This window comes from Cotesia typhae, unplaced genomic scaffold (assembly GCF_013202065.1).
Source record: "Cotesia typhae breed Kobodo isofemale line unplaced genomic scaffold, CoteBio_Ctyphae contig_44, whole genome shotgun sequence".
NCBI lineage: Eukaryota > Metazoa > Arthropoda > Insecta > Hymenoptera > Braconidae > Cotesia > Cotesia typhae.
The window spans coordinates 862,679-884,395 of NW_027423753.1; the positions used below are offsets into that span (position 1 = coordinate 862,679).

Here is a 21,717-nt window from a genome sequence, read left to right on the forward strand (position 1 = left end):
GAGAGGGAGGAAAAAGCTCCTGCAGCGCAGAATCCAAGAGTTGAAGGAAAGTTCTCGCCCACGTTCGCGTTCCACGTTTCTGTCCAGAAGTTGAAATAGTACCGAGTATGGAGTATGCTGCTGTATGCTGTAAGTATAGTCACTCTGTTTTCCATTTCAGACGCAGGCATGCCGGTTGGAAATTTTATTTTTTTTATAGTTTAGTTTTGTTATTGTTGTTATACCGAGGCGAATTTAAAAAAGTATTTTGGCGCCTATATTTTAAAAAGTTCTATGCATTTTATAGCAGGAAATAATTCAATTTATGGGTTCTTATCTACCTTCTCAATATTTCAACTTTTTAATCGAATTTGAAGTTATTATGGCTGCCTGTAGATAGATGCTGCCACAGAAAACTTATTTATCATATTCCAGTTATTTAGTTTTACTTTTTTCCTGTTTTCGTTACATTTAAATTTTATTCCGTGGAAAATTGATTGTTTTTTTTTTTTTTTTTTTTTTTTTTTTTTTTTTTGGGAGGTTATTATTTGCTCGAGACGGCTTGACAAAATGGAAAAGAGATTGTTTATGGGTTTTGGGGGGAGAGGAATTATTGTTTTTACAGAATTGGTGGACGGTTTTTTTTTTTAAGTGTTTGATGAAAAAATGATGGATTGAATTTTAAAGAGGAGAATTTTGGGGGGAAAAAAAATATTTTGAGGTTGATGATAAATTTTTTGAATAAAAAAAAAAAATAAATTTTTATTAAAAATATTAAAATAAAAACTAAAAAAAAATCTTCAATAAAATAATTATTATTATTTAAGCTTATTATTCGCAAGCTTGCCAACAGTCTGCATTAAAAAAAAAATTATAATGCTACACTTAAAATATTAAGCCATATATCCAACTTTATAAAATAAAATTGACTTGCATCATTTCTCAACGGGTCATAATTTATAAACGCATATACATATACATATCAGTATAAATATATAAATATATAAGTATATAATATATAGAAGGTAGTCGGGGCGTACATGGGATCTACCTGGAGGGAAGACATAAATTCTCCTATAGAAAAATTTATACCTCCCTTCAGGAGAAAAAAAAAAAAAAAATGTGAAAATAAATAACAATAAAACTAGCAAATAGGGAAATAATAAAACCCAATAAAACAAAGCACAAAAAATACTAAAATTCACGCATAACTTTTATAATTAAAATTTGTGTATGAAATGTCTGGATAAACAAATAAAAAATGATCCAAGTTGGGGAGTTTTGAATTAAGCAAAAAATACAATTAACAAAACTTTAGTCGCGAGCAAAGTCAGATCCGAATGGAGACAACAGAGCCGCACTGGTTCTCGCACTTGCACACTTAACTGGCGAAACTCTGGCTGGTGGCATCAGTTTAATCCATCGGCGGCATTGCGAGCTCGCCACCCGGGGACCGGAATTTTATCCGACAGTTTGAGATCGTAGTGTCATTCTACGTTTAAAGCCTTCTTTCACTGTTAACTTTAATTCTACCCCTCAAAACTCACCCAGCCACAGCCCCTTCTTACGCCAGCCATCAACCTCTCGTCCACCCCCTGACGACTGGCCCCCGACACTAACTGACAGTCCAGTTAACTAAAATAAATGAAAGTATAAAGTTTTCAGCACGGTTTGACCGCACACCCGTTAAACCCAACAACCTACGACCCAGCTCATGCGAGATAGATCGTTTTCTCAGGCGACTCACCAACAACCTCTTTAACTATTTAAATTCCTTAAAAGATAACTTAAAGATGTATAACCTCATATGTATTAACATTCTACGTGATTATTTATGGATGAACTGGGGCGAGAATTATTGCCTAATAAGGTCTGGCTATTTTTTTTTTTTTTTTTTTTTTTTTAAGTATGGGAGAAAAAAAAAAAATTTTTTTTTTTGGGGTTAAAAATTAAAAATTTTTTTAGTCCAGAAATATTTTTAATCTAATTTCTTTAAAAAAAAAATAATTTTATAATAAATTTTAAATATAAGAAAATAAAAAAAAAAAAAAAAAAAAAAAATCGTCAATAACTGGGTCGTAAAAAACGAAAGATCAAGCTGCTAGAATGCAAATGTATATATACATTATCAAAAGTTTTATTATATAAAAAAAAAAAAAAAAAAAAGAAATATTACGAGAGTTGGGAGCATAAAAAATAGTGGTGAATATTTTTAACGAGGTCGAAAGGTGTGTAAGTATATTTCATAAATGAAATTCAGTGAAGAAATGTAAAACAAGTATGAAATGAAATAAAAGTACTTAAAAGTTTGTAAAAAATAAAAAAAAATAAAAAAAGTAAATAAAATAAGAGCATTTACGATGTTAAAATGTTAAAAAATCTCATTTCCGTCGATTTAAAATAAATGACACTTGTTTTTTCCGGGCGAGCTTTCATTTGTTGTATATATCTGTAAAATAAACGTCACCGGTGAAAAATGTTGACCGGGATGTTGAAGGGCAGGAGGGACAGGGAGAATTAGCATATTCGTTGGTCGACGAGCGAAATTTCTTATTCCGTGACGTTTGAAAGTTCGGTCCTCGTTTTCGTCTGTCATCAAATATATATTCTATATATATTTTAGTGAGCATCTTGAGTCACCACAGCAGCAGGAGCAGCCTCTTCTCGTCTCTTCAGTCTTGTGTTCTTCTCTTCTTCTCTTTTCCTCTTTTCGCCCCTCGAGCTCGGAGACAAGAATACCATCGGGAGTTACTTCTGGTTCTGGTAAGGGTGTTGGTGGATCCCTTCCCGAGGCCGCCTCGAATAAGGGGTTGTCTTCTGGGGTGTCTTCGCCAACACAGCCACCCATCAGATTTATACACACAAGTAGTCTAGGATAAGTAGTGGTGGAACTTGGAGAGCTGAAACTTGAGGAACGGAGAGAGCTTCGTAAGGGGTCTTTTAGCGGGTGAAGCAGACAGATGTCTCCTCATCGTCGATTGCAAAGGCGTAATATATACCATCAGAAGTATAACTCCCGTCCCCCGAGGAACTCGCTAGGCACCAAAGAGACCTTTTCTCTCTTTTTAGACTTCTTAACTTCTGCTTTTTTCTCACTCCCCTTCCCCTTCCCCCTTTTATAGACCAACTATCAACACCCTCGATACTTACTGACTCTAAGGCTTCTATGTCTACATTTCGTCTGATCTAAACTGGGGCTGCTTTTTATACAACTTCGGACAAAAAGTTTGTTGCTTAATAACTTTAAATTACTGATAAAAATTTTTAAACTTTCGAACTTTTATTTTGGGCTAAATATTAGAGATACGGAAAAATGATAAGATACCTTTTTTGTAGAAAATTTAATTCTTTTTTAAAAAAAGTCCTTATCAATTTTGCTCTATCTAGCTTCCTTTTTTCAAATTTGAATTTAAAGTTCAAAAGTACAATGGTAGAAATTATTAGATTTTTCCAAAAGTTTAAATTTTGAATTCTGAGTTAAATATATTATAATTCCGCTTCAAGATCCTAAAAACTCTCATTGTCTCATCACAGCCCCCCTTAAATCTCAGTATCAATTATCAATCCATAAAAAAAAAAAAAGGAAAAAAGGCTTGAAGGAGGCTCAAAGAGGTTCCTGAAAAGACTCTAAAGACTGGAATCAACAGCCGGGGAGTAATGGTGGTGAATTTTTTCGTTTCCGGCCTTTTGATGACGTAATGATGCATACCATCCGCGTAAGAGGTATTTTTTTGGTCTCGCCCCTAGTCACTCGGATCGTCTATCCTCGACTCTATGACATCTGGCGCGACTATCAGGAACAAGGAACAGAAAAAGTTCCACACCTTTGATTTAAATCCCTCGTGAAATTTTATGCTCTCATTACCTCGCAATACCTCGGAAAAATTCGCCCCCTCCCCCGTTTTGTTTGTTTGTACACTCATGCATACTTTCCACCCTTATAACACTTCTGAGCCCTCTTTGTTCTTGTTACAACATTCTTTCTCGTTAAAAGGAATGAAAGTCTCGAGGTTCGTACTTGTAGCTGCGTTTCGCACGACGCTGCACTCTGATCCTCATTCTCGGTCTCCCTTTTGCCCCCCGGTTAACTACAAGAGTGACGATACCTTGCGAGATTTCAGAAACTGTAGCAGGAGTTTTACTCCTTTTGAGGGAGGGAACAAAATGGAGGCAGACCGAGTTAGAAATGGGGGAAGCCAAGGGATCTGGAGAGCATAAGGGCAACTTGGTACTCTTGCTCTTGGTGCTATTACTTACACAACAACTACTACCACCACCACTAGGAGACTGAACTGCTGGTAAATAGTCCAAGTAGTGTACTACCAGACTTAAACTTCCAGCACTAGTACTAGTAGTGCGGTCGATAACTAAGTAAGAGAGAGAGAGAGAGAGAGAGAGAGAGAGAGAGAGAGAGAGAGAGAGAGAGAGAGAGAGAGAGAGATCTGGGTTGCGGCTCAGGGTAAGGGCTGAGGAATCCTGGATAATAGCGGGGATAAAGGGAGACAGGAATATTCCGGTGGAATTGTAGAATAGACTTTACTCCGACGTGGTAGCTACTCTGCTTTCGCTAGACGCGATTTCCTAACCGCTGTTATTACATTCTGACATTTTCATCTCGTAAACTTCATTTTAGTTAGTATTTATTATTTACGACGGGATTAATATTTATATTTAAAGCTATGATTTCAAAGTTTTGGCTTTTTTCGAGGTTTAAATTCGAAAGGATTGATGGTTAGGCTTGAGAGGTTATTAAGTTGAAATTAAGTGACAAATTTATTCATTAGGATACGGGGTACGACGACCCTCGAGGATAATTATTCTGGGGATTAATACAAGGACCCAGGCGACAGTCACATGAGTGAGCACTGCGGACTGGATGGATGGGGTTCGAAACTCGGTGACGGTAAAAATTGTGCATACATTAGTGCAAAATAATTTTGGGGATGATTTAAAAAAATTTTTTTTTTATTTTTTATAGAAAAATTTGACTAAATAATTTTTAAATAAAATTTTGTAATCAATAAAAATTTAATTAAATAAAAAAAGTTACGTAAACGTTGCCTTTAATCACAGACTCTTAAAAAATGACAGCTAATAAAAGCTTGAAAGGTAAAAAAGCATGAAATAAATCAAAAATAAAAAGAAAGAATACAAAAGATTTAAAAAAGAAATGTTTAAAAGAAATAACATAATGAAGGTAAATTCGGTAAAGTAACCCTCGTTTTTCTCACGCGAAAGGCTTCACTTTGTTCTTTACATTTGCGAATTGGTCCACTGGGAAAATAGCGAGTTGAGTATTAAAAAAGAAAATAATAATAATAATAATAATAATAATAATAATAATTGAAATGATAATGATAATAATAGAGGAGCACTGGCTGGTATAAAGGGTAGCGGAGGAATATTCAGGAATAAAGGGGCAAAGAGGATAAAAGAAAGGGTGGTAGGTACACGGAGAAATGCACACGACTTGCGAGTGTGTCCCCAACGGCGTATTGCTCTCACAGGGCGGCATTTATGCTCTATCTACAGTCATGTACTGTTAAAATATCTGTGTATGTATATTTTTTATTTGCAATAGATGTGTGGGGCTCTGCAAAGCCAAAAGGGCAGTTTTGCTTGCCCCCCCCCCGTATGTATATTCACGTGTGGTAAGGTTCTTTCTTTAAAAGCACCAGGACATAAAAAGGAGAATGCGGTTGATGGGTGCCACGGTGGTATGCTTTTTAAAAGTCCTCCACGGGATTCAACTTCTGAGAGTATGCTTGAGATTGTTAAATATAAATAAGACGTTTTTATTTTTATTATTGCCAACTTTTTTCAGCTAAATGCCCACTTTTAGCGCTACCCTTTAAAATGTAGGTTGAGTGGATCTATAAGAGTGGACAACTTTTGGAAAATTATGTAAGGATTATCAAGAAAATTTTTTTAAATTGCATAAGTTTATAAAAATATTGGCGTTTTTAAAAATATAAGCTCATCCTGATGTTACACTCATCAAGAGCTTTCATTTGAGTACCCACATTAATTTTTCATATATTTATATATATTATATATATGTATATATGAAAAATATATCAAAAATACATGTGGGTACTCAAATGAAAGGTTTTGATGAGTGTAACATCGGAATGAGCTTATATCTTTAAAAATGTCAATAGTTCACAAGATACAGGGTCATTTTTTAATTATGGAGCATTTTTTATCAAACAAAATTTTTATTTTTACTTTGTTGAATTTATTTTCTTATTTTTTTATAAAGAAAAAAAAAAAAAAATGAAAAATGAAAAATCAGTATGATATTATTTATTAATCCAGGATAACATAAAAATAAAATCCCAAGAACTTATCCAAGCCGGGTGGGTTTAGTAGGTGGTTAAGAGGAAGAAAAGTCAAATAAAAGAGTATTAGAAAAAGAAAAAAAAAAAAACAAGTGATCATAAAAGACAAACGAGGGTTGCTCAATGACCCGCAATGGAGATGTATCTATTTCCTACAACCTCCCCAATATTATCGTTGTCTTCTGGCATGGTCGTAGCCGTCGTTTCCCATCCGTCTCTTTCCCACCAGACTATCACTGGCACAATACCGCTATAATAACAGAAAATAACCGAGAAGGGTGAGGGTCAAGGATTCGACTGCTTCTTCATCCCAGACACAGATATAGAGAAACCCGAGAAGAGGGTTAAACCAGACAGTAATTTTGGGATCAAAAAATCGTTTCGCCGGGCACTTCCGGTGTTTACATGCTACGGACCCAAGAAGGCGTAAGTAACCAGACAGAGTGGCACCCCTGTACTTCGGGACAACTGGGACAACCACTGGCGGATTAACGGAGCTCATGCTCGCCCAAGCATTTTGACGCGCGAGTGAGCTTTCGCGACGAGACTCGTGCATCAAATGGAAAAGATCATAAAGAAAGGCGAACTAAACCGTTTAAAAGAAAAAATGGCTTTCCCTAAACAGGGGAAGAAATATTGCGCTTAATAAATAACGGGATAAATATTTAAAATTTAAAAATAAAAGTCGAGGAGACATGAAAAATTACAAAATAAAATAAAAAATAAGTAGCGTCGGATAACAACGCACGGAAATCACCGGATAAACCAAAGGTTGTGATTTACGGAAGCCATTTATATTCTGGACACGAGGCAGTATCGAGTAAGGGATGAAAGAAAGAGTGAAAGAGTAAAGAGTGAAGAGTGGAGAGTGAAGAGTGAAGAGTGAAGAGGAAGGAGGGATCCACCGATAGATTCCCGGTAGAAAATACACCAGAGCCGAAGGGGTGAGTTCAGTTCAGTTCCTTCGCTTCTATATGATTTAACGAAATATTTTTTACGCTCGTTTGAACTCGATAGCAGACATTAAATGAAGATAAGGATGTATGTGGGGAGGGTGCTTTTTTTCACGAGCTTCTTTAAATTCTTAAGAGCTGATAAAGTGCGCTCTGATTTTATATTTAATATCGCTTTTATCCGAGATGTTTTTACCTGATTTTTATCTAAGATTTTTGTTTGTGTTGAGCTCATTAATTCGACGCGACCTGGAACGACTGGGAAAAATAGAATAATGTGTATTCACCCTGATGAAATTACTTAGCTCGATTCCCATTCGGGCTCGAGACCCATATCTTTCGAACGGAACAATTCAATCACTTGAAGTTTCCCGTGATTGTAATTTAGTCATCGCAATTGAATAAGTCTTGAAGAGATATCGCAAAGTCAATATATTTATGGTAAATACATGGACTTTTGGGGTTTTCAGCTGGAAATTTTCTCGAGGGTGATTGACTAAGGTCGATGACTAATTTTATGCTTTCTTTTTGTCAAAGTTCATCTTGAAGCATGATTATTTATTTTATTTTACAAAATTATTATCGATATATAGAAATTTAATTTTTTTTAAGATTCAATTCAAAATTCTAGGTCAGATATTAAAAATATGAAAAAATCACAAAAGACCTTTTTTATAGAGGATTTAATTTTCTACAAAAAAGTCTTTGCCAATTTTATTCTATCTTTAATCCTTGAGCAAGAATTTTAAAAATAAATTTAAATTTCTATCTCGCAAAATTATTTATTACCTTAAAATATTTTTAAAAGCCAAAAAAAAATTTTTAAATGTGAGTCATACTCACGAAACATATCACACATAAGTCTGGTACATACCTGGAACAAAAATAAAAATTCATCATAAATAAATTTAATTTAATGAGTTAAAGACTTAAGGATTAATTAAAAAATAAAACAAAGAAAATTAATTATCCGAAAAAAAGATAAATTATAGTTTGCATAGCCCCCGTTCAACAAACTAGTTGTCTTAAAGGGTTAAGAGCATTTGGCGTGTCGGAACGATTTGTCTTTCAAGATCCTAATACAACTACTACCACGCGAACAACTATCACACAAGTACGGTGTGTCCCAGGAGCTATTAATTACATCCCGCGGGGAGAATTCGGGGAGTAGAACCAGCCACCACCGCCACGTACTTCGGACAATCTTTACCGAGATGTTTCCGTACAAAACTAGATGAACAAGATATGGAAGAAGACTCTTATCTGGAGACCAGCCACACCTGCTTCAATATATATATATATATATATATATATATATATATATATATATATATATATATATATATATATATATATATATATATATATATATATATATATATATATATTTGCCAGTAGATGTTTTACTCCCGGGACTCGTTCACTTGCTTGTAAATACTTAGCTTTTGCAAAGCTAAAACTATTAATCCCACACTCGAGGGAACATTAGTGGTTCTTAAGTGACTTGACGAAATTAACTCCGAACACGAGTTGAGCAGAAAAAATTTCATTTTATTTTACAAATTTTATAAAAACTTTCCCAATCAAACCGCTGATTCATGGATTTTTTTAAAAATCTTTTAGTTTTTATTTTTTAAAAGCCAGGTAATTTTAATTGGTAGTTAATTTTACATGGAATTCATGTCAGCGATGAATATTTTCGTAATTTAATAAATTATTTGATGTTTTCAAAAAGGGTTTAATTGAAATTATAACTGAAAATATTTTATTTTTAATTATTTAAATATTTATATGAATGTTAAATGCAAATTTAATTAGTCGAGCTCTGCGAATATTTCACAAAATATAATAATTAAATAATAAATGATAATGTTGTAATTAAAAATAATATTTTTATTTTTTTTTATCAAAATATTATAAATTAATTAGCTATAATAATCTAAATATAAAGACTTTCTGCGCTCGTGTTTCAACATACACTCTTTGCTCGTTGCACCAACATTCTCAGAGCCTAATTTTTCTGCTCACAAAAAAAAAATAATTGAATATATTATTAATATATTAACAAATTGTGTTTAATTTTTTATCAGTAAAAAAAATAAATATAAATAATGATTTATCTAATAACATATGGAAGAATATATTCAAAAATACATAATAGCTTAAATTCAATAAAAAATTGATAACTCTAGTTTGCAGTATAAAAAGCAATTTCCTTAAAAAACTTCTTATTCGGAGGCTGCGAAAAATGCAAATCTATTTGTTGTCAGTATCCCATTTTGTTTTACCAAGTGCCGTACCATTTATTTTATATTTCTCTCTAAAAAAAAAAAAAAAAAAAAGCACCAGAAGCGTATTTGGTTCGTTTCAGCGCACTCGGCATCGTTTCCTGCCATATACGGAAACGCGATTGGACTCTTCGGCCCTCGTGTTAAACTAATGGGCCTCATAAATATCGGAACAAGGCCCTATATCTAAACAGAAACTGTGCCTGGTACTCGATTACTCCTCGCTTCTATTATTTATTTTTTCTCCTCTGCTTTTTTTTTTTCTCCCGACAAACGTCAATCGATTTCTCACGGACGAAACACCGCCAAAAACTAACCCTAGACATGATAAATACCCGTCGATTATTTTTTAACTCTACAATAATGATAATTTTATAAAGTTTTTTCTTCTCCGTCATTTAAAATTCAAAGATGGCGAAAACAAAGCCACGCATTCACATTCTTTTCTCATGACCGTCAAGAATTGTTTCAAAATTACCGATTTGAGTCCCCGAGGAGGTAAAAAGCGACTCGAGATCCCTCCGTCAGTAAAATTCTCCTGCATCACAAAGATGATCGGCAAAAAATCGGACATCAGGGACTCAAAGTGACTCACAAGAACGAAAATAAAAATAGAAGAATGCTTAATGTTGAATTTAATGCGGCGGAATTTGAGATGAAAAAATAAGGATCATTTTATTGGGAGTTCATTTGGCTGTTCATCTAGTTCTGTGCTTCAAAGTCGAGAGGAAGCGCCTCGGAATAGAACTAAACAGACTCGAGTTATTTCTCGAGAACTTTTCTAGTGGACGGCTAGTCTATCTATCGAATCTCAAACGTTGGGAATGTCTGTGTGGCCAGGGGTCTTCATATACATACTAAACGTTGTTTTAAATTTTTCGTCTTTTATCTTCTCAACAACTTTACGTACCTACTCGGACTCGGACTCTCGGACTCTTATCCTTCGCCAACTTGGACGTTAATTTCCGCTTTTCAACCGCAACTTCCGCGAGAATCCACTCACCCGAGTCGAGTGCCATCTTTTTAAGGATAATTTTGTTTTATGGAGGGTAATTTTCGGACTGGAATTTGCTTTTTTTGTCGGTGGATTATTTTGATTAAAGTTAGAGGTGTTTTTTTTTTTTTTTTTTTTTTTGGAGGTGCTGGTAAAAATATTCTGGCAAATTTTTACAGTTAAAAAAATTTTTTTAATTAATTTATAGTCATAAAAAAATTAATTATTTGAATTTTGACAGACTTTAAAATTTTTTTTATACAAATTCTAGATTAATAATCATTTAAATAAATTTTTATTGGTTCATTTTTAGCTCACCATTTTTTTCAGCCTTTAAAAATTTGAAATCGCAATTATTTCTTATACCAAAAAAATTTTAATCACAAGAACTTAAAAAAAAACAAAAACATAATAGCCAAAAAAAAGATCAAGTGATTTATTGAATCTAATAACTTTCTTATAGTTTTAGAAGGAAACATTTTAAGATTTATCCGGTACTTAAGAGAAGTATATACCATGAAATTCCCGAAGAACTTAGAGTCCCAAAAGTGTTTGTCATAGCCAATAAATAACATTCTTTTGTTTTTTATTACATTGAAAAATGAGGTGACAAGAGGTGGGTTAACCGTGGCGAGGACAGTATCATGGGAATAATCGATGAAAAGGATTTCGGAGTTCTACCTCTTTTTCTTCCCTATACTTTTTCTATTTTTGCTGTCGGTATTAGCTGCTATATCGGTTCCTCTTCTTTTATTTATTTCAACTCTAGCTTTCGGAGGTGATGTGCTGGACACAAATAAGTTTGTACACACTGTTCACCACAACCCCTCTGCTGGTTTTATCTCCAGTAACTTGCTACACCCCTGGAATAAAACCCAACGGAAGATAAAGACAGTCGAAAACGGCTGGATGTTAACTTGCGAAAAAAACACTAAATATTTCCGGATTACAATGAATTCCCGCATTAATCAGCTTGTGTACGTGTATTTGAACTTTCCCATGAAAAATAATAATAAAAACCGATCGAAACTTTTTATACTTTTTTAGCGCTAAGCGGAAACTTTTTTTTTTTTTTTTTCGTCCATGTACAAAAATTTCGATACATGATCCATTGTTGAGAAGCATGGAAACAAAACCTGACTATTTACATGCGGATAAAAAAATTATATCTGTAATAAAAAGGCTTCAACAGTTAAAGTTTTACTACGAAACTTTTGTACGCATAAATTTTTAGAGCGTGAAAAAAATTTTTATTTTTATGTGTAATTATTATTATTATTATTATAATTATGAGAAAATAATAAATATTTTTATCGAAAATAAATTTTAACGTAGTAAATAATTTTTTTTTCTAAAGTATTCGCGTAATCCTAAGGTACGGGGTTCAAATCCCGGCGCCGAAACTATTGTATTTTTTTCAAGCGAATTTTTTTATTATAAATTGATGAAAAATTTTATTAAACTAAAATATTTGTTTTTTTTTTTTTTTTTTTTTTTGTAATAAATAAATAGTAAAATACTTTTAATAACAAAAACAGTGTAAATATTTAATCCAACGCGATTTTAAAAATAAAACCCCGCGAGTCTTGTAATCCGTAGGGACTGGGATCGAATCCTGCTGACACAATTTTTTTTTTTTTGTCAACAAGCTTTTGTAGATTTGTATAAAAATTTATAGATTTAATATTTGTCAAAAAAAGTGTGTATTTATTTGTCTTTTAATTAAAAAAAAATATTCTACTGTTTAAATTCTCTACGGATATGTTTTTAATATTAATATTTGTAAGAAATATAAGAAAAATTGTAAGAAAAAATAAGAAATTCCAGTGAAAAAAAAAATGCTGAATTTTTTTTCCGATAAAAAAAAGAGTACCCAAGGGCTGAAGAAAAAAAATCTTCCCTATTGTTGATTTTCCCTGTTTTCCCGACAACATGTCAGCCGAAATTTGAAGCCTGTGACGGTGTAACTTGAGTAAAAAATAAAAATCGATGATTCGTTATTAAAAAAAGCTCGTGGTAAACATAAGTTAGCATGACGATAAAGTTTATTGAAAAGCTGACAGTTACGTTTGTTGATGCGATCAGTTAGAGTTGACTACTGTGGAACGACGAAGGAACGAACGATCGAGGTAGTTTATAAACGATAAAAGCACCTACACATTATACGTGAGCTTGTGAAGGTAAGGGTTGGTGACGCAGCCAACAGAGAAGCAACAACATTTTCCGTACAGGGGCGATAGAGCGAACCTAAATTCTCCTCACCTACACTAAGGGCAAGGGAAGAGCCGGGTCTTACCCAGAAAACGTGCTGAAGAAAAATGGACAAAGAAAGTAGAGAAGAGGAGTTTAAGTAAAACGAATACAAGTATCGCACCTGGATACTTTTACTACCTAATCGATAAGCCAGCTACCAAGTAATTGAATCGCTTCTTGGAACCCAGACGTAAATGATAAGCCTCGTAAAAATCTTTAGCTTATGTTGTTAACTCCAAATAAAAATAAAAAATAAAAAATAAAAAATAAAAAGAAATTGTTAACCTCTTACTCTATTTCACAGTCAGTTACTTTCTTGTTGATAAATAATTTTGCGGTGTCGTGGAAAGATAAAGAAGAGATTTGTTTTAACGAGCAGGGTTGATGGAAAATTTGAAAATTTAATTTATTAAGCGGCGAGACAGAAAATTAAAAAATTAAGTTGTTTTATTTTATTAAAGAAAATTTTTTAAGAAAATTATTGATTGATTTGTTGAAGAAGATGGACGAGTCATGAGATAAGATGGCGGATCGAGAAAATGGCGACGATGTAATTCGATTATTACTTTAAACTTTTGAAAACTAGGGATAAGTTTTTTAGCTTGATTTTTGGACTTAAAATTCAAATTTTGGAAAGGAAATAAATTACCAAAAATGAAAATTTAAGGTAGTAAGTCAAAAAAGTTAAAAAAAAATTTTCTCCCTTTGAAAGTATAAACTATAAGAATTAAAATAAATAACTAAAGAGCGGCCCAAGACTTGAGACAAAAGCATAAAAGCATAAAAAGTAAAAAGTAAAAACAGTCGTTCAGAAGCGATCGACAGTTTCGACGTTCCATTATTTAGCCCCGAAGTAACCCGACGAAATGGTTATATCCGGGGGGGGGGGATAGACAGGGGGAATATCCACTTAGCGGTGAATTGACTACTTCCCCTCACTTTTTTCACAGCAAAAAATAGTATAAAAGAAATTACCATTTTGTTGAATGGCCCGTTAGATAAATTACTGATTTCTATTTCTTCTACTCTCGGTAAGTATAACATACACTCGCCGATTATTATCATGCTCCTTATTTACTTAACTTTATTTATTATCTTTTTTCCTATTAATTTACCGTATTTATAAACTTTTTTCCAGCAGCCCGCCCGGGAACAATCAATTCCGTAGCAACGATGCCAACTACTAGCCGAGGGAAGGTCTACTAATACTACTAATAGGGATGAAATGGACACCCTGTAATTAATCAATTCGATGAATGACAGTGTCCATACCCGCATTGTCGCCTCTGTTAGTGTGTTCGTATTACATGTAGACAACTACACATCCACATATGCTTTCCACACGGACGTAGTTTGTATTTAAATAGGACCTGGAGGGCGACAAGAAAGAAATGAAATGAAATGAAATGAAATGAAATGAAATACAAGAAAGAAACCCACCAAGTTTTTGTCCTCAAGTCTTTTCTACGGTTGATATTACATTAGCCTTAACTCAACTTGGATTTATATATAACATATAATATATAATATGTTATGTAAGTGTACGAGCACACATTTTAAATTTCATATGTGAGTGTGAGAAAAAAGAGTCTCTATCCACAATTGTCTCGGCGCAAATGGCGCATCTGTGTACAAAGACTTTAGTGACACTTCGTAGCATGACACACGATCAGACAAATTGTTTTTTATTTTATTTCATTTTTTTTTTTTTTTTTCAAGGCCGTAAGTTCAATAGCAAGTTATCGTTTGAACTTTTGACATATTTGTCAGGTTTAAAAAATACCTTTCAAAAGGAACTTTTATTTTATTTTATTTTATTATATTTGTTCTCTCGCTTTTACTTTGCACTTTTTTACTCCACGATGAATAGTCTTTTTATTAACAAACATTTTTTATTGGTTTATTTGATTTGAAGGGAGAGAAGTAAAGACTGACGATTGCGAAAAGGATTTTTTTTTTTTAATTATTATTGAGAAATAAACTAGAGGATTTAATTTTCTATAAAAAAAAGCCTTAGTCAATTTTATTCTATCTTTAATCCTTAAGGAGAAATTTTGAAAATAAAACCTCCAGTTTTAAATAACTATTTATTAATTTATTTTATTTTATTTTATTATGATAAAAATAAATATTAAAATTACAAGATAGATATTCTCACGAATCTGTCAAACACACACGACATAAAAATAAATCATCTGTAGTACAGTATGTTTGCAGTTGAGTGAATATATATGACAATAGATAGCATAGAGAAGATTTCAATGGTGTACTATTATTGCAGATATATCTTTGTAGTCACTGAGTCAATCTAGGCAGCCATAAATCTCTTATCCGTGTTGATATTTCGTAGAGTTTAATTTGCGCATTGACTCTAACTCTAAACCACGAGGAAGAGAAAATAAAAACTAAACAAGGCTGATTAGCCTGATAGGCGTGTAACCGAGTTAGCTGTTGGTTCTCTCGATTGAGCCCAAGACAAAAGACAAAAGACAAACTTAAACTAAACGATAAAGGAATTAAATAAGACGATGACGATAAACTCATCTCTGTTTAACTAAAACCCTTACGAATACCGAGTAAACCTTTTAAAAAATAAATTAAACCGGGAACAAAAGAGCAACTAAACCAACTAAGGAGTTGTTAAGATCATCTGTGAAGAACCGCTTGCACGCAGAGGGTGGTCTTTGTCTTTTTGAATTGCGAGTAATTATCTCATTAGTTGTGGGCATGTTCGGAGAAGATGTAAAATGATAAATACCCGCGATTATTTAATGCCGAGTCGTCATTTATTTTTTTTTTTTAACTTTTGAATTAAATAAATCAAATAAAATATATTTTAAAAAATTAATAGAAATTTTTTTCTTAGTCCGAAATATTTAATGTTTATGGAAAAATATAAAACATTAATTTTTTATCAAAATGTCTAGTATGAAAAAAAAAAAAAAAAAAAAAAAAATCGATTATACAAATTTGATAAGACATATGAGACAGAGGAAATTCCATTTCCAAATTAATATCCAAATAGAGGCATACAATAATATATGTATATATGGAGATAATTAATTGTCATTGAGGTAAAGGACGATAATTCATTTGGCAGACAAGTGAATACAATCTCAGGAAATCCTGTGTAGTTCTAATGACATTCCCTGACAATGAGAAGACTAAGTGCAGATTTTAATAGGGTGTCTCGGGTATGTATATACAGTTGACCTTTCATCCCCCTATCATCCGCATCATAGGACACTGTACATTCATTTATAACCCAACACAATATATAACCTTTATATCTCCGGCGCATATATTTGACATAACCGAGGAGACACGTGTCTTAGTAGTCCTCGATCGACATTATGCATTCTCCGTTCCACATCCAGACAATCGGATCAGAAGAGTTCTTTCTCGGTCCATTACCCCGATAAAATTAACCCCCCACCGGAAATATAATAATTTCCCCTCGGCCATTACAATATTTTAAAAATATTTCACCTAAAAAATAAATCCTGGTGTGTTGGCGTACTTTCACTCGGTTTACCCGGGCTTGGTCGGAATTTAAACTAGGATATATGAGTCATCTGACTCATTTTTCCGGCACTCACTACGTATGCACTTTTTTGAGTTCATGTGATATGTAAGGTGTCGAAAAAAAGGCGGGGTAAAAAATGAGGCAAAGAATAAAAAAGTACCCGGTGGAGAGCGGAGCCGTGAGATGCCTCTGGGATAGCATGCTGGAAGAAGGAATGGACGTGGATGTGGGGATGTGGGGATGCTAGCTAGGACGAACACAAGGGCCGCTGGGACGTCGACAGAATCGCTAATATCATCCCATACCCGCCATCTTCCACTATTCCACTATTCTCTGTGCCGTGCTCAAACTACATACAGGTAGAGAGGTAGAAAGGTATATGTGGATGTGGATGTTGAAGTCGCTGGTGAGAACACTGTACACGTAACGGAAAAGCAACCGATCCATGTGGAAATGAGAGACGACTTGGGAATGATGGACAAGACAACGAAAATGCTAATTCAAACAGAATTTACACTGAAATTGATTTCTCGATGTATTATTATCACTAAATTTATATGTGTGTTGGCATCGAGACTGCTTAGATAAGTCAATTGCTTTGTTCTTAATCAACCTACGGAACAATCAACGCTCTGTCCTGTTATATTTGCTGGGAAAATAATTTATTTTTCTAAAAAAATTATTTTTATGGTTTTTTTGCCATAAATTAACATCAAAAATATTTTATATTAAATAATCAATATTAAAAATATTTCTTAAACTTTAAAATAAAATCCCACCGAGTATAAGGGATAAATTATAAATCAAAACGAAACTTTATAAAAGCAATATTAAGGCGGAAAAGTATTAAATATAAATTTATATAAAAGCTTTTTTATCAATATAAACTTCGATATTCACAGAGAGAATAAAAAAATCAAAAAGAAGCGAAATGTTAGATTAAAAGTCCGGACTGATGCATTTAATTATTCTGACGTGCGTATATTTAATAATAAAACATTCTTATTCATCTTTGTCATTGTATATTATTCATGCCGCGGATAAGCAGACAGGTGTGGGTGTAGGTGAACAACAACAACAACAACAACAACAACAACAACAACAAATTGATGCTGGAAGCCCAGAATCGTCTGCTGCAATATCTAGTTTATTCAACAAACTAATTAACTATTTAGAGCATTACTCATGTTTGCAGTAAAGAGAACCAGCCGGAGAACTCCAATATTCAGTATTTAAAATTAATGGAACGAAGACTTGGAAAAATAATAAAAGAAAAATGCGAGACGCGGCGGCAACAATCTGTTATTTATAATTATTTTTAGTTTGTTTTCAAAACAAAAATGTTTTTTTTACTCTGTAAAGAATAATCACAATTTCCATGGCAATTCTCTAGTTTCCGGCGGAAGCATAGGATCCAAATTTCCCGAGAGGCTTTCCCGCTCCCTCTTGCATCCTCATTCATTTCCGGGAAACTCTGAGGTAGCTGGGAAAAATCACGGGATAAAGCAATCAACCGGCAATTTTTAACGAGTTGTCTATGAGAGTATGCACGAAAAGGCAAATAAAAAAATCAACCTTTACTTTTTTTTGTCATTAAAAATAATTAATTGAAATCTATACAAAAGCAGCGCGCTAGATTTTTATTTTTTAATTTGTTTTATTTTTTAGTTTGACGATTTAAATATTTAATAAAATTTCGGAATTTTTTTTTTTTACGGTAGAAAAATTTTAAAGAATTTAATTTTGATTTTTTCGATCAAAAATTTTATTGTCAAAAAAAAAAAAATCATTAACCTCAACGGGATTTGAACTTATGACCTTTGGTTACAATAAGTTACAACTTTGTTGTAAAACTAATTTAATCGGCAAAGTTTAATGAAGTACGAATGAATAAAATTATTTATCCATTTAAAATTTTATTGTATAAAATAATTAGATTAGTTTTATTTATTAAAAATAAAAAAAAAAAAAACGACCAGGATTCGAACTCGGGACCTCCAATTGCAAAATTGCACACCTCAAATGGCCAGAAAAAATTTTTAATAGAATTTCCAAGTAGACCGGGTATTTTTAGTGGAAATTAGAGCGCAAACTCGTAAATAATGAAGCAATCTAACGAGCAATAAATAAGGGAGTTAATAATAGCATGAATAAAATAGTAATTAAGTTTGCAGCATTCGGACGCGTGTGGAATAAAAATAAAAGAAAAAGTGAGTTATGTGAAAGAGTAATTTATATTTAATCGGTTGAGTTGTTATGCAGTTCAAAGGCATTGTCCATCTAACAGGAGCACAAAGAAGCCGCTGTGCAGAACCCACTATAACCATATGCCCCTCGGCCTTCTATTCGTTCATTCTGCGCTGCAACTTATTATCCATACAAGCACACAGTGTACACATATGAGCACATGAACACAACATAATGTAATATAATGTAATATGTAACTACTGTGGCACTACTACTGGTGAACTTTGTGTGTTCCTCGTGTTTAATTCAATCCTACGTTGTATTATGTGCTACAGAGATGTAGATATCTCTGTAGATGTGCAATATTATACAGAGAGGAAATACGATTGCAATAAACGATTCATTGAAATATAGTACCGGTTGCTCTGCTAATACTTTCATAGCTACTGGCGCTACTGCATCCAACAAAGTATTACCTATTATTAATTTGCCTCAGTAAATACACTCACGGTTATTGTTATCATTATCTTCACTGTTAACGCGACGAACCGATTTTGTGCTCTTCTCTTCTCTTCTCTTCTCTTCTCTTCTCTTCTCTTCTCTCTATACTCTGATTATTATTATTATTATTTTTTTTTTTTTGACTAGCGATATTGTTCTCTTTCGACTTTTTAAATTCTTAAGTACTCATCCAATTAATTTTAATAAATTCGTTTCAATTATCGGTGTTTAATTAATAACTCAAAATTATTGGCCTTTTATGCTTTGATGGTGAAAGTTAACTGTTATTTTTTTTTTTTACGCACTTGATTTTGAGAGTTTTTCAAGAGATAAATATTTAACTGACTAAAAACAATTTTTTTTTTTTTTGGACTGCTCAAATTAAATTCTTAATAATTATTTAAAAAAAATATATTTTTAATCGTAAACTTTTGGCCAATTTTTATATTTAATTAAAATATATTTTTTTCTCACTAAAAATAACTAAAAAAAAATCTTTCTTAATAAAAAATAATTCAAACTAAAAAAAAAAAAAAAAGATACAGGAGGGAATATCCGTTTTATTTAGTGTTTTGTCCCTTAAATAAAAGTTAAGATCCTGTAAATAAAAATAACAATATATATTTATGAATACGATGAAATATTGAATATGATTGGGCAACAAAGACCAAATCGATGTGAATAGAGTAGAACTATTGAGTATTTTATTATTATACAGCATTGAGCATTGAGTAGTACAACTATTACCTCTGGAAACATTTTCATGTCGACTAAGAATCTTGGTATATATATATATATATATATATCTAATAGTAGGTCACCCCCGTAACCGTAACTACAAGCTATTGGCCTCAAGATTTACGTTATTGGTTTCCGGTTTTTGTTCTCGTTTAAAGTTATCGGTGCTCTCCTTTCACGGAGATAAGTAGATAGTGCTAGACAGCGGTATCGTGCCCCACAAGGGATGGGGATGAGAGAGCAAAGAATATAAAAAATAAATAAAACGACCGGCGAACAAAAAGAAGAGCCAGAAGAAAAGAAAGGGTCGCGTTTGGTTGAGTATAAAAGTGCACGAGGGTTAAGGGATGAGAAATGATAAGTGAGAAGAGAGACGATGCTCATGAAGAAGGAACGGGGGGCTCTGCTGATACATTAGATACATTTCGGGGATAACAGAAAATAGAGATCGAATAACTGCACACCGATTATTCTGGGTTATTTTGTGACCCGTCGGGGCTGATAGCGAGCTGGTGATGGCTCTGACACTAGGATTTTCGTGCTGGAGAACCGCTCCCTCAGCCTTGCGTCACTTTTATGCCCTTATTTGCCTGAAAGCCTCCGAGGGCGACCCCACGACAGGGAATAAAAATAAAAAACACTGAGTGTACAATGGAGATAGCCCATAATCTCCTCCCACCATTTCAGCCCCAAGAACTAAACCGCCCGATTTGTGTATTTGTGTCTATGTCTAGTCTGCAATGTCAACCATAAACACCCGCGATTTGTTCTCTGTCAAACAAATTTTATATAAAGATAACAACAATGTTGGTTAAAAACGTTTTATCTCCTTTTTAGTCATATTTTTTTGTGAAAAATGGGGCAGCTACGTGGGCTTGCATTTTATTTTTTGGAAATCTTGATCCAAGGAAATTATTTTTGGTTTAAAAAATTATTAAGAGAATCAGAAAAATTTTTTTTTCCGGTGTATTATGCGGAAATAATTTTTTTTTTTTTTAGGAGAAATTAAATTTTTTTGTCCCGAAACATAAAAGTGGCCATAACTCCAAAAATAATGGCTCAAAATGCAATTATAGCCACTCTAAAATGTTCCTCGGGAAATTTCCTACAAGATACGTTTGTGTTTTATAAAGAAAAAAAATTTTTTTTTTGAAGATATTTGGACTTAAAAAAAATTTTAAAAATCGAAAATTTAAATTTGTTTTTCCGGATCTTTAAGTGACCGTAACTATTAAAATAATAGCTTTAAATGCAATTTTAACCACTCTAAAATGTTTCTCGGAGGATTTTTTTTTTTTTTTTTTTTTTTTTTTATGTCTTTGAAACGACTCGACTGATTGACTCCGAAGTCTAATCAGATCTAAGTCTCAATAGATCTTTTTGAACAATGTGTCGAGGCAGGTCTTGATAGGTTGATTCGGTCTTAAGATATCGTACGACAAAAAAAGCTACATACTGAGAGAAAGAAAAAATATATTCTTGATAGTTGTAAAAAATATATGTGTCAAGAAAATTTCATTAAAAGTAGCACTTTTGCTCTCAATGCAGGATTAAATCAAATTTAATTTTCCCAAAGTGAAATTTAAAAAATTGAACTGAACATATTAAAAATTAATCCTGAATCACGGGAAGTAAAAAAAGCAACCGGGTATAAAGTAAAGTAAAGATAGCACTCGACAGTGAATTTAATAAAACCTCTGAGACAGGTAAGTGCACAGCCGAAATGAATGGACGTGTGAATGGAGGAGCGAAATGAATGAAATCTTGGGCTAAGCGGGCGGAGTGCTGCGGTCTGAAAGAAAGCGGATGAGATAAGAGGTTCTGTTCGGATGAGGATGAGGGCTGCACGTGTCTCTTGTGGTTGCAGGACCGACAACACCCACCAAACAGCCGCACACTCCCTCCCTCACTCTTCAAACAACCGCCCGGTGTAAATAAAAAAGGTTAAATAAATACC

General features: G+C 33.1%; 1 protein-coding gene across 1 annotated transcript in view; it reads right to left on the reverse strand.

The window, feature by feature from the left end:
• Positions 1 to 21,717, reverse strand: part of LOC141528955 (uncharacterized) — a 156,002-nt gene that overhangs the window by 114,750 nt on the left and 19,535 nt on the right. The window lies entirely within an intron of this gene.